The sequence below is a fragment of the Athene noctua genome, chromosome 3, assembly GCF_965140245.1.
Source record: "Athene noctua chromosome 3, bAthNoc1.hap1.1, whole genome shotgun sequence".
NCBI classification, from domain to species: Eukaryota; Metazoa; Chordata; class Aves; order Strigiformes; family Strigidae; genus Athene; species Athene noctua.
The window spans coordinates 51,102,860-51,116,751 of record NC_134039.1 but is presented as its reverse complement, the minus strand read 5'-3'; the positions used below and the strand labels follow the sequence as shown (position 1 = coordinate 51,116,751).

The window sequence follows — 13,892 nt, the reverse complement described above, 5'->3', positions numbered from 1 at the left end:
ACAGACTTCTTATTTCATGGGCAATGAATTAAGTTCAAGAATTCTCCTGACAAGAGGGGAAAGGAGAGACTAAAGAGAACAAGGATTTTCAAATAATAATTTCTACTAGAAACAATGACATTGTGGGAGCCAACCTATCATTATGTACAGAGCTCCAACATCCCCTCTACCTCCCAAACTACCCGTAACTTTACTTCCCAAACTACCCGTAACTTAATACCTGAAACCATTATGGTAGGCCTGACTAATCCTTTGGCAAAGACCAACTGAGAAAATGTTAATTAGACAACAAACAACAATACCAAAAGTGGTAAAGGAGAGAAAGATGCTCAAATACTTACAAACTGTTATTACTACGATCTGAACTTCACAGCCCACTGTTGAACCAGGAATGTGTTGTATATACAGCAAAATTATGCACGTTTATCTCATGGTTTCTGCTGATAATGTAGACTGATATACACTAATTTTCTGACTGTCACATAACTATTCACATGCAATCAGTTCATAACTTTTTTAGGATTGTTATACTTATTGGGATGTAAATGTGTTTTATACGCAAGTAGAAGCACTAGCTGTAAATAAAAAGAAGAAAAAATATATCCATGGAGTAACAATAGCTTAAAGTCACAATAGCTTGGCCAGTAATTAGAAAGATGTTCTTTCCAGGTGCTAGATAAAAGTTACACAGATCTTCTGGTCAAGACCAGCATACATAAAGAAATGAAAAGAACCAGACAGCTACAAATCATCTCTCCTGGAAGAAAGCCTTGAATTATCAACAGTTTCTTGAGTTAAGACACTAAGAGAAAGACACGGAGAGACTGAAATATACTACTCAGAATAGCTGTGGACATAGCATTAAATCATAGCTTCTTACTTTTTCCAATAAAATAGTAAAGTTTAGGTAAGATTTGGTATATAGACTTGTATTTTATCTCTTCATTTAATGGGTCAGAAGTTTGGGGGAATAAAAAATATTTTGCTTTAAAAATCTGGCTTTGAATCATCTTAATCATTCACTAGCAAGAAATATTTTATTTCAGCTGACAGAATTAGGCCTGTCATGTTACTATACCAAGAAACCAGAAAAGACTGCAACTGAACTGAAGCAGTGCTGAACCATGGAGTTCCAGCTTCAGGAGAAATGAGGGGAGAAGTGAAGCTATCTGCCTAACTACTTACTTGTCTTTATACTTAGCTATTTACTCAAAAGGGGGTGCAAAGGCATGTAAGGCACAGGTAAGGATACACATCACACCCCTGGCAGCTATGAAGGTGATGAGGATTCTATGTAGATCCAAAACTCCTCAGCACATTTTTCTATCATATGTATATTGTACTCATTTTAAATCAGCATTTAACATCTACTGATTCAGAGAAAGGGCATTTTCCCCCAGGAACATTTTCAATATTGTTATCACAAAGTAACTGTGAGAACTAGCCACAAGCTCTGATAGGCAACAAATGAAGCAAGTTTTACAGCTCGAACATAAGGTTCAAACCTGAACGATGGAGACTTTTTAAAATGTACATTTCTACCTACTGCCACAGCAGGATCATGGACAAAGTTTCCTTCTGTCAATCATTTCCATATTTTGCTAAAGTGGAATACTAAATAGCAAAGGAAAAATAAAAATATCAGAACTCATGGAAAGATTATTGGGAGTTGTTACCACAAGCTAAGCTATTGAGAGAATACATATACATTTAGGTTTTATCTATTAACTAGATATAATTAACCACAATGACAAAAACAGGATTATATAACCTGAACTAGTAGATATTATTTGATTTAATAAATACACAGATGTAATGGAATCCTTGAGCAACAAAGGTTGAACTCACTCATTGTTACCGATTCATCTGTTTTGCAAACTTTTTATTAGACAATCACTTAATTTGAAGAATTATTCTAATGAATTGAATATTACCATTACCAAAAGAATACATGAGAAAAACATAACAGTTCCAAAATGTCCTCATCTATGCAATACATATGGAATATTATTTGTGCTTGTGCTTAAGTTTATTCAAAACATACTCCTGGGGTGGAGAAAGAGCACAAACTGATTTTTCTTACTTAGTCAAAGCAAAAATTAACTATTCATCCATCCATGTATCTGTACTCATTTTGTGTTTTATTAAAATAGCACATGCAGTAGTCTTGTCTATATTACTGATGACAATGTGGTGGCTATTGGACTGACATAATGGTCTCAAGGAGTTTTCAAATATAAATATATTCTAATGAGATAATCCCTAGAGCATGGACATGGAGGAATGATATCTAAATAATATCAATTCTGTTGCAGAATTGGTTTCAAATTAATTGTTTCTTTCTAAAGCTATAATTATCAGGAGGAATGCAGTTAGTCGGAAAAGATGAAGTTAAAAGTGCATAATGTTTAATAGCTCATTAAATAGAAAATATATTGTAAATTTGGGAATCAGAATGACTTGCAGCTAACTGGGAGATGATGGGTCATAGCACATGAAAAGAGACTTTTTTGGCAGGAAAGCAATGTGGTAATGCTGACTGCAGTCTGCATTTACTTGACATTCGGAAAGATCATATGACACCAATGCAGATGAGGTGAACTCTGAAGAGAAGAGGAAGGGCAAGGAGAGCTAGAGGAGAAAAAGTTAGGTTATGAGCGGCTGGAAGGATGATGAGGAAGAGGAGGATATGAGTGTCATTATTGGGAGCTCAATTTTTAAAGTGGGAATGGAAATAAAGTGTTATATTAAAGACACTCAGTGTATTCATGCAGCTATAGTGATAGATGTGTCAGCACTTTTCTCACAGAGGGGGTTATGTCGAATTCATACAGGTGAATAATTAGCAATTTTTTAATTTCTCTTCCGATAGGAAAATATAGTAACTGTTATGTACCCATTGCTCTGAGTATGATTTTAAAAGCATATTTCATTTTGTAAAAGCATGAAGTGTGTATTTACCAGATGTCAAATATGTATTTATAATAATGCAACAAATCAAAGCAACTCCAAAGAAATTCTGAAACACTTAAGAATAATTATACTGTTAAAAAAAAAAAAAAAACCCAAAACTAAAATGTTACACCAGAGCTTCAAAGCGAGCAAAGCTCAAAACAGCTGAGCTAAGCTTGAACTTTCTCCTAGTACATTTCCACATAAGCAGTGACCCCAACAATTACATGAGAGGATGCAAACATGATCAGAATGGGAGAAGACATCTGTGCATTTGCATGGTCACAACTAGATGCATGACACACCAGCCTGCACAAATGCGAGGGCTAAAGTCCCTCAAAACCTTGTACAGTCACCTAAAAGCATAAAGGGATGTATGCAGTACTGCAGCCATGTGGGCTCACATTCCCAAATGAAGCACAAGCAGTTTAAAAGGGGAAGTTACCCAGAGTTACATCCTTTTGTTTTGTTAGGTTTTGACCACAAGTCGATCAATGTGGCAAAACAAAATCTGGGATACAATCACCAAAAATACTTTTATCAATGTACTGGTTTTGGCTAGGATAGAGTTAATTTACTTAACAGTAGTTCATAAGGTGCTGTGTTTTGGATCTGTGACCTTCAATTGTCAGTGGCTGTGGATAAAGCCACAGCACAGCAGGTACACCCCTGAAGGGACTGTGGCCCATGGATAAGGCCATGCTGGAGCAGGTACACCCCTAAGAGATTGTGGCCTATGGATAAGGTCACACCAGAGCAGGTACATCCCTAAAGAGACTATGGCCCACGGATAAGGCCAGACCCGCAGAGATACACCTCAAAGTGACCATAGCTGTGAATAAGTCCATGCCATAGCAGGTATACCCCTGAAAAGACTGGTCTGTGGATAAGTCCATGCTGGAGCAGGGGCGAGAGGAGAAGTTCATTACAATGTTGAACCCTATGGCCTGGTCCAAAGGGTGACAGAGATTGCAATGGATACACCTTTAAATTGTTGTAACCCCTGATTTGAGTTGCATGTTACAGGAAGCACTATAGTAGAAACCACCAGAGCCAATAGAGGATGAGCCTCCCAAGAAGCAGTTCAATTGCAGCAGTGACCCCAACTGAACTGGCTTTGGTGCCCAATAACTTCACGCAACACACCACCTCTCCTGTCCTGAGTGATCACCACAACAAACAGAACCCACGTCATGAACTAAATGAACTCAATGGCCATTCTGCAGACATTATATAGGGGTGGTCCATAGACTAAGGGAATGACACGTGTATATAGCAAAGGGCAGGAAGGAGAAGGGGATAGTTAATGAGGATGGACTGGATAGTGTGGGACCTGAGCATGACACAAATGGTGAAGAATAAGGGGTGGAAATTATACTGGTTTTGTATGGGATAGAGTTAATTTTCTTCACAGTAGCTTCTAAGTTACTGTGTTTTCAATTTGTGACCAAAATAGTGTTGATAACAGAGGGATGTTTTAGTTATTGCTGAGCAGTGCTTACACAGCGTCAAGGCCTTTTTTCTGATTCTCACATTGCCCCACCAGTGAGAAGACTGGAGGTGCAGGACAGCTGACCCCAACTGACCAAAGGGATATTCCATACCATATGATGTCATGCTCAGCAGTTAAAGCAGCAGGGAAGGAGGAAGGGGGACATTTGGAGTTAGGGCATTGTTCTTCCCAAGTAACTGTTACACATGATGGAGTTCTGCTTTTCTGGAGATGGCTAAACATCTGCCTGCCAATGGGAAACAGTGAATGAATTCCTTGTTTTTCTTTGCTTGCGCATGCAGCTTTTGATGTACTATTAAACTGTTGTGGAGGTCCCCCCACAGCAATGACACGGATTGATGAGCAGACAGCGTGCATGCAAGAGATGCAGCGGAGAGCAAGCCCGCCCACCTGGGCATGACATCACGTGGTATGAAATACTCCAATGAAAATTAACTCCATCCTGGTCGAAACCAGGACAACTGTCTTTATCTCAACCCACAAGTTTTCTCATTTTTGTCCGACTCTCAACCATCCCACTGAGTGAGAGTAAGCAAGCAGCTGGGTGGGGCTGAGCTGCCTACCAGGGTTAAACCAGATCAAATGATGATAATGTTTATAAACAGCTTGTTGCCATAAAAAAAAAATGAATATACACGGGGGGAAAAAACCATTTCCTAAATCAGAAGCTCAACCCGCACCTGGATTCACAGCCACTACTCTGAATATCAATTGCACAAATACCAGTGTAATACCTTGATTATGAAGGTTTGGACACTTTGGCGATAATGTGGTTTAAGTATTACCTTAGTTCCAATGCAAGCAATATCCCTCGTTATTCTAGACTGAACAGAAAAAAGCAGGATCATATAATGAGAAGTACCAGGCAACATTAAGCATATTGGCTGATAATATCATATCTGAATTTATAGCATGTTTTGCTAGCAAACAAATACAATATTTCTTCTGTCTTGATTCCAGTAAGCTTATAAACCAGAACTTATCTCCCTTTATTTGCTGCTGTTACCAGACCTCAAGATAAACCTTCCCCTCTTATTTAAGTACAGCTTATTTGTTACAATAAATAGCTAAAAAAATTTTGAAGCTAAATAAACACAGGTAACACAGTCCAGAAGGGGTATTCTTCTCTTGTGATGATGCTGAAACAGATTTTTTTCTGCAATTAAGCTTTAAACATTGTGGTATTTTACTTTAGTGCCACACCAGTAACATCACATTTGAAAATGTATGTGATTGTCATTGTAGTTTCTAATACTGTAATACAGGGTAGCTGCTTGTAGCCTCTTTCTGAAAATTATCTGCTGTTACATAGTATCTGTTCTGAATTTAGGGGGATTGAATGTTTATAAAAGCTGTAGGACTGACAAGCTATCGAAACAGTCTGAAGTCTCAAATCTTAAATTTATACCCAGAATACAAACACAAATATGTCTCAACAGCACCCCACCTACATAACTTCAACATGGATCACTCTAAGCAGTTAGCAATGTTTATATTCCTGCTCACTTCAGAAAAGTCTGTAAGCACATAATCGATTTGACTAGTCCCATTGAAGCCACATGCGTACAGCTGAAATGCCTTGTGCGATCAGACCTCAGCTTTTGCCTCTCTGTGCACACAGCAAGCATGCATCCTAATTTTTGCTAGGACTTGTGCAACTTGGACACTTCTACAGTAAGAACTGAACTAAAACAAACTCATTTCAGATAAACCATGAGACAAGCTTTAGATGGTACTGACTCTTACCGCTTACAGGAAAAGATCCAAATTTCAAACAGTTTCATACATACAAATGGCACAGAAAGCCATTACCTTTCCTCAGAGTCAAGCCATTCTGCATTACTTTGCAGGGCCATTAAGTGCAAAGACACAACAGACAACAACGAATTATGGTTGAGCCTAGAACTCGAAAGGCCAAACAGGTATCTTAAAAGGGAACAAACACTGGAGAAGTCTCAACCGAAAGGAGATCTAGAGCACATAGTTTTTAATGCAGTGCTCAAAGACCTCCCACTTCCACAGTCATGAGGCAGAAGGAAGCACCTAGCCTGAGACTGCACATCAGAGGCTTTGGGACAGGTTCTATCATATGTGTAGATTCACATGGTGAGGGAGAAGCCACAGCAAGAGCTTGTAACCAGAAGAGTGTCATGGATAAAGATGCTTGGATGAGCATGAAAAACCACTTGGTGACCCAAGGGCTGCACCATACCCTCTCCCCCATTCCATGATATGACATGTCAGACGGAGATGAGCGGAGGGCTACATACCGCATAGCTAACTGTTCTGTGGCAAGATAGACCGGAGGCCACAGCTCTGCCTTATCAATATGTGATGCAGAAACTGCAGTGGGGGAGTGGAAGAAATCCAATACGAGAGTATCACTGTGAATGTGAGAGACTTGTCAGGTCTGTGCTCCTGTCTCTAAAAGAGCTGGTGTGAGACTGCATGTTACTGAGAGATTTATTTTAGAAATTTATTATATCCTGCTTTTAAAAGGGAAAAATAAACCAAAACCAGTACACTAAGCAATTGCAGTTTGGTTGTATTAAGTCAGTTAAAGTATACAGTACTGCAATACTGCCTCCTTGCATTTCAAGAAGGAAATTGCTTTCTTGGATCAAGCCAGTGGTCCATCTAGTCCAGTACCTCATCTTCAAGTACTGAATCTTAACATTACAACAGAGGCAAGAAACAATGCATACAGAGAGAGGCTGGCATACAACCACGCCCAAAAACTTGGTTATCTATTTTTAAAATGTCTCATACTTACCAACCCATTTTTTAATATTTCACTATTTATACAACCTAATAGGTGCATTTATTTATCTGTGAAATTTTGCAGTCTAAGGCACTTTAAACAGCCTTAGTTCCAATTCTTGATTTAAGCATAGAAGATTACCAAGCACCCATGAGTCCAAAAAAACCTCTGTGTGCTTTCACCTGTGTGCTACCCTGTACTATGGCTTCCCCCTTGGCGTTGTTAAAACGGATGTTCAGAGTAGAGGCAGCTGTGTACAATGGTGTACAATGGTGCCGAGAGACCTGTGTTCAAGTTTCATATTACAAGATCAGCAAGATGTGAAGTGAGGCTTCTGGAAAATGTAAGCTATTAACACAGTATGGATTATGAGGTTTGATAAGCTTTAAACAAGGGAAAAAAATCATGATTTCCCACTTTTTACACATGCAATTATATAAGCGATTCTTCCATACGGCAAAAGATATGGGAGCTACTCCTATAAGTGCTTACTCATGCAAGGACTAAGGATCAAATCAATACAAAGCATTTTCTAGTGCTACTTCAAGCAATAGCTACAGCTGCAATGCATTCTACAAATCAGTGCCCTGATGTATCGCAACAGAAAAAAAAAGCTAAGAAACCTTTTTTTAGTGACTTCTTCCCATTTTATGTAAGTATGTAGTGTCCTGTCATAACTGGTACAGTAAAGCACGATATCTTTATTATTTTCTCTCTTCTATGTCCAAAGCATTTTTCAAAACACAATGCGTGAAAGAAGCTCTATAAAAATGCCTTGAATTGTTTATCTTTAAAATGTGACTGTTTTGCACTAGCAGTATGAAAAAGTACATTAGGTGACCATTATTATTTTTCTTCCCTTTTGATAAATAACTGACAATATATGCTAAGCAAGAGTGGCTGGCAAGGATCTATAAAGAATCAAAGCACAAAAATCACTATCTTTCCATGTTCTACCAAGAGCAAAAGGAGATAGCTTTGTAGCTGTCAACAGGAAAAATGAACGACATTGCTGTTGATGTTTCCACATTTATTCCTGTGTCTGATGAGTTTCATAAATCTGAACTGAGTTATGAGAGTGTTTTGAAATATATATATTAACAGTTTACAAAACCAAATTACTGTGCCAAATTTCCTGCTGAAAGAGCTCCAAGAGTTGGCCTCTGTTTTTAAAAAGTATTTCAAGTGTTGAGGTGTACAATGGATTCTGTGAAGTTCAGTATACTATGTACATGTCTTATCATCCTAAAAAAAAAAAGGCAAGCAAAATCCTTTTAAAGTGCACACTTAAATTCAGTGATCTAAAGATAATGGAGAAAATTTCCAGCTGGTTTAAAATGTCAGAGCTTCAACTACTTCAACGGAGCAATGAAAGTCTACATCAGTTGGGGATGCCCCTCTTAACATATAAAAATAGTTATGAATGGGGACAGGTCAGTATTCAGCTCTGCTCGCATAGGACCCTTCTGTTATATTCATCCAAACACTACTTTTACCTCAATGCCTTTAAAATTCAATGTTTCAAACGGTAAAAGGAAAATGCGTTTTCAAATGAAAAGGTATTGCTACATGAATTATCTGGACCTGTAGTAGAAAATCAATGAAATACATTTAAATGAGATGTTTAAATATAGACTGTAAATATGAGACAACATTAATTAATTAGACTTGTAGGGTCTTTCCTTGCTTTAGCCTCTGTATCATCATGCAGTCTTTGTTTACTTTCATTTATTCTCTTTGTTTGATGACGTTTGACTAATAAGTACATTGATGAATTGCATCAGTAAATGCCATCCATATATCACAAAAATAGGATGTACTTAGTGTTTCTGGCACACAGATGCTAAAGGATTTTTTTTTTGTTTGAACTTTCAGTACTTAACAAAGGAAATAATACTGCTTTGATGGATAAACTTCCTGATTTTTATTTTAATTTTCACTGAACAAACAGCTGCAGAGTAATGTGACTTAATGAAGCATTTCTAATAAAATCCTGCAGAAGTTATAACAGGGGCATAGAACTGCTTGCTCACTGACAGTTGTATCATTCAGAATATTTTTTCAAGATGGTGATCACGTTTTTGTGTAGATAAGTATTAGGTAATGTGATTTTCTGTCTTCTGAAGTCAGTGATTTCCTTTAGTGTGATAACTAGTTAGCATTCTTCTATTACTTATTTATAGTAAGTAACATATACAACATACAACATAATTAGCGCACCATATTTCTAATAAACTATTTAGGTTTTATACACTTTGGTAAATATCAATACAGCCAGCAATAAATTTAAGTGTGGAGATGCTCAGATCTGAAAAATTCCATGGTATGTTTTGCTCACTGAAAACATATAGCCTGCATTTGTAAAGATGTCCTTTTTCAAGTCTGTCATCATCTGTGATGAAATTATGAAACTTCTTGGCTACTACATGTTTCTCTGCCACCAGAATTCAGTGTAAAGTATTATTTGCTTTATGTAAATCTAGATGGGGTTCAATGAATCATCAGTTTGCAACCTGCCAGTAAAGCAATCTCCAATATCCGTCTGTACACACACCTATTTACTTCCATTCAGAACAAATTTTTCATGTATTCCCCACCAGAATGACCAAGTGCATTACAAGCATCTATATGTAAAGCTGAGATCCCTCAGATCATAAGAAGAGACAGGTAAAAAGGTTACCCCGTATGTCCAGTATGGCAGAAGATACTGCCAGATTAGTCATCATTCTCTGATTGAAATAACATGACAGGAATCAAGATTTCATCTCAAAGTCACCCACTACCAGCAGCATATCTAAAATTAATGACATTTTTGAAAGCCCCCTTATGTTCAGACAACATGTGGAATCAGTGAATAGTAATCCTAATTTTCTATCAACTAACTGAGCAAAGCTTTCCACTGAAATTGTGGCACTTAGGTAGTTTACATTTATAAGAATAACTGTATTGTAGTTTTAGAAATTGGGACTTTATGAAACAAAAAACCACATGGCTTTCATTATTGCCTCAGCAGGATCAAGTCTCTGAAATATTAATATGAAATTTATATAAATTACTTTATTACTGTTAATTATACACTCACAAAACAATTTAAGCATCAGTATGAAATGACTGCACAATTAATGTGAAAAAGTATAAAGATGTAACCTTTGCCACCTCCGATAAAAACGCCTTAGTATGCTCTTTCCCAACTTCAGCTAAGGTATATTCCTAGTACCATTGAACTACTATTTTTCTAGTGTTCACCCTGCGCTACAGAAGAGAATCTTAATTTATCAGTTCGACTTTACTTAAGATCAGCCCATAAAGTAGCTTTAAAGTGTTAAACATTACAAGCTGAATGCTAATGTCTGAAACTAGTTGGTAAGACAGAGAAACCAGATAACAATTATCATTTAGTCGATAGTAATTTAAATGTATCCACTGCTGTGCGAAGACCCTAAGACCCTGAATGCTTTACGGGGCTTTCAGGGATAGGGGTTGAGTATGTTTATTATTTAAATTGACAGTTCTACAGGAATCAAAGCGTGGGTCTTTAAATACTGAGCTGGTGTCCACTGGGGGGTGGGGGTGGTAGAAGTGAGGTACTTAACACTCTAAAAAAATTACTGATAATCTCCAAGCAAAAGATGGAAAGAGACAACTGTAACTACCCATATAATTTAAAATGCTATAAGCAGTGATTTTAACTCCCGGTAAAAATGAAACATGCAGAAGAGCCATGCATGGCAACTCCTAACAGAGCAGTGCAAGCTATTGCTCTTTCTCCTTTGCATAGATAACCTGGTGTCCGATCCTACAGCTCCACAGGAACAAAGCAGGTTATTTTAAAACTTTCTCTTGCAAAGCTATAGACGGGGTGGAATAAGGAGAAAGCCCTCTCGCTGTGGCAACATATTTAGTAGGTAAACAAACGAGTTCACTGAAATGCAAAGGAAGCAACGTGGATGGACAAGATACGCACAAGTGGGGGAACGTTACACAGAGGAGGAAATGAAGCCATGAGGCATCTCTGTAAAGCTCTTTTTTTAAAGGATTCAGAAAGGGACTCCTCGCTCCTGCAGCCGCTCTCTGAAGGCGGCCGATACAGCGTCCGGGCTCCAAAGCCGAGTAAACCCCCAAGTGCCGGGGGGTGCTGCGAGTTAGAGGCCACCCTTCCTATACCAGTAGTTGGGCTGAATAACGAGTGGGTTCACCAGCTCCCCCCCCCCCCCTCCCCCCGGGGCTCCGCTGAAACGCTGAAGTGTGCCTTTGAATAAAATCAAATAAAAGGGAAAAAATTGCGGATGGCCCGCCGCAGGGCGGGAGCAGGCTTCCCCAGGCGCCGGGCAGGAGCCGCGGAAGGGCGGCGAAGGCAGCTGCCCTCCACGCCGGCTTTCTGCAACTTTTGGGCAGCGGGAGAGCGGCAGCCGCGGCAGCAGCCCCGCACACCCCGCGCCCGGCCCCGCCGCGGCCGCTTCCCGCCCGCCGCCCCGCCGGGTCTCCGCCAGCCGCGGAGGGCAGCTAGCGGCCCCCCCCAGCGCCTCAGACCGCCACACAGCCACACGCCCCTGGAGCTCTCCGCTCACCTACCTGCAGCCGCGCTTCCTGCTGGAAACACCTAGCGATCGGCCGCCTCCCGTCGGGGGGGAGCTCCAGCCTTACCGCCCGGGCATCGCCGGCACTCGCCCCGCGCCCCGTCAGCGCCCGGGGGCATGGAGCGGCGCCGCGCTCGGCTCCCCGCGGCTCGGCTCGGCTCGGCGCGGCCGGGCTGGGGCAGGCGGCCGTCCGCCGGGGCCCGGGTCTCCCCCCGCCTCTCTGGGAATACACCAGGAATCCGGCTAAGAGATGCTAGAGGAAAGGTGAAGTAAGTGGGAAGAGAGGGAAGACTTGAAGTGTTTCTCGTGCACGATTTCAGAGTATTAAATAAAATAAAAAAAAAATCAAAAGAGGACTAAGTATGCATTAGCTATCGGAAAAGAGGAGGGTGAGGAAGTCCTGCAGCCCGGTGCGGCTCCGGCCCCTCCGCCAGCTACGTGCGGTCCCGATTCAGCCCCGCCGGCAGAGGAAGGGAGGAAAAACCGGCGCGTCCTGCAGCAATCCGTCTGTTAGAGCATCTCTGATTGGTTTGCCTTTCACACACAGCACGACTTCCCCCTCCTGCTGCCTCCTTCTCCCTCTTGGGAAAAGTAATTGGAGAGCGAGAGCTTCACCTTCAGCAGCAGCAGCCGCTCCGCACCCAGCCTGCCCGTACGCACCGCGGAGAGGCGCGGAGCCACCGCGGGCGGCTGGACAAGCAGAGGCACCTCCAAGCTGCGCGGGGGGGCGGGAGGGGCGCCGACGGCCTCGCCTTCCTCCTCCTCCTCGCCTTCCTCCTCCTCCTCCTCCTCCCCGGTGTTTATCCGGCTCCTCGCTGCTCCCTCCCCAGCCCCTCTGCGAGGCAGCAGGTCCCCGCGGCCGCCGCTCTGTCTGACCGAGTTGCCGAGGGGCTCCGCCAACAGCGCCCGCCGCCGCCCCGCGCTCCCGGGGCTGGGCCAGCTCCCGCCTCCCCGCCCGCCCCCGCGGCGCGGCGCGGCTCGGCTCGGCTCTCCCTCCCTCCCCTCCGCTCCCTCTCCCCTCCCGAGCGGCGGCTGCGAAGTTTCCGCACGTGGCCGCGGAGCGGAGGAGATCCCCGCGGATCCCCGGCGGCCCCGCCGCGGGGGGCGGGGGAGGCCCCCGCCGCCGCTCCCCCGGGACCCCCGTTCCCCCGCGGCGGGAGGCTGTGGGCGCCGGGCGGGGACGGAGCCCCTCGGCCGGGCCGGGCCGGGCCGGGCGGGGCAGCTCGCCCCGGGGGAGCGGGACGGGGGCCGCGGCGGCTGGAGCGGGGGCAGGGGCAGGAGGGACGCGGCGGCGCCGGCAGCCAAAAGCTGGACTGTGTCTCCCTCCAGAGGGAGAAGGGAGTCACGCACGGCAGCCCCGGCGGCGGGAGAGCCGCGGCCGAGCCCCTCTTCCCCGGGTCGGGGGGCGACGGGCTCGCTCCCTGCGCTTGGGAGGTGGCAGAGAGGAACGTCGTACGGGTCCGGTCCCGAAGGGCTCTTCTTCCTCGGCTGAAAGGCGGGTGGTGGGTCACCGTCGTCTGCCACGACTGTTGATCAATAGAGGGAAGCGGTGGGTGGGGATAAGTAAAAGCATAGCTTGCTCATTTATTTCTGTGTGGTTTGTGCTGTTCGAAAGGGCATGCAGAGGAGTGGACGGGAGGTCTCACCTCCACCAAGGAAGGTGAGAAAGGGCCCTCATTCGTTACAGTAATATCAGAGCCAAATTCTCAGTTTTCTCCTAGAGTTCTTGTCCGTTCCTAGGTTAAACAGGGATGAATGCACATAGCATTAAGAAGTACTGATATACTTAATTATCTGTTGTCTTTTTAAAATTTGTAGCAGCTACTATAATAGCACGTTTTCTGAAAAGAAGCTTTTGTTGACTCATTAACTGTCATCACGTCTTATGCGATGCTGATAGTCAACTCTGTGAGAAACAGAAGAGGGAAGTGAAACATTTCCCCAGTTGTTACTGCTCGTGTAAGCAAGGATCTGTAGACTGTTTGAATTATTTTTTCAAAGCAAATACAGACCTAAAGTCAAAAAAAGAAAAGGCAAAATGAAAAAGAAAATGCCTAAAGTTGACTACCCCGCACACAGCGATGCAGCT

The 13,892-nt window shown here is 42.7% G+C and overlaps 1 protein-coding gene across 2 annotated transcripts in view; it reads right to left on the bottom strand.

Annotated features, from left to right (window-relative positions):
* Window positions 1-12,586, bottom strand: part of TAFA2 (TAFA chemokine like family member 2) — a 207,903-nt gene extending 195,317 nt beyond the window's left edge. For both annotated transcript variants that reach the window (XR_012633418.1, XM_074902979.1), the window contains exon 1: window positions 11,799-12,586. The gene's annotated coding sequence lies outside the window, so the exon portion shown is untranslated. The remainder of the gene's footprint in view (window positions 1-11,798) is intronic.
* Window positions 12,587-13,892: the final 1,306 nt, after the last annotated feature.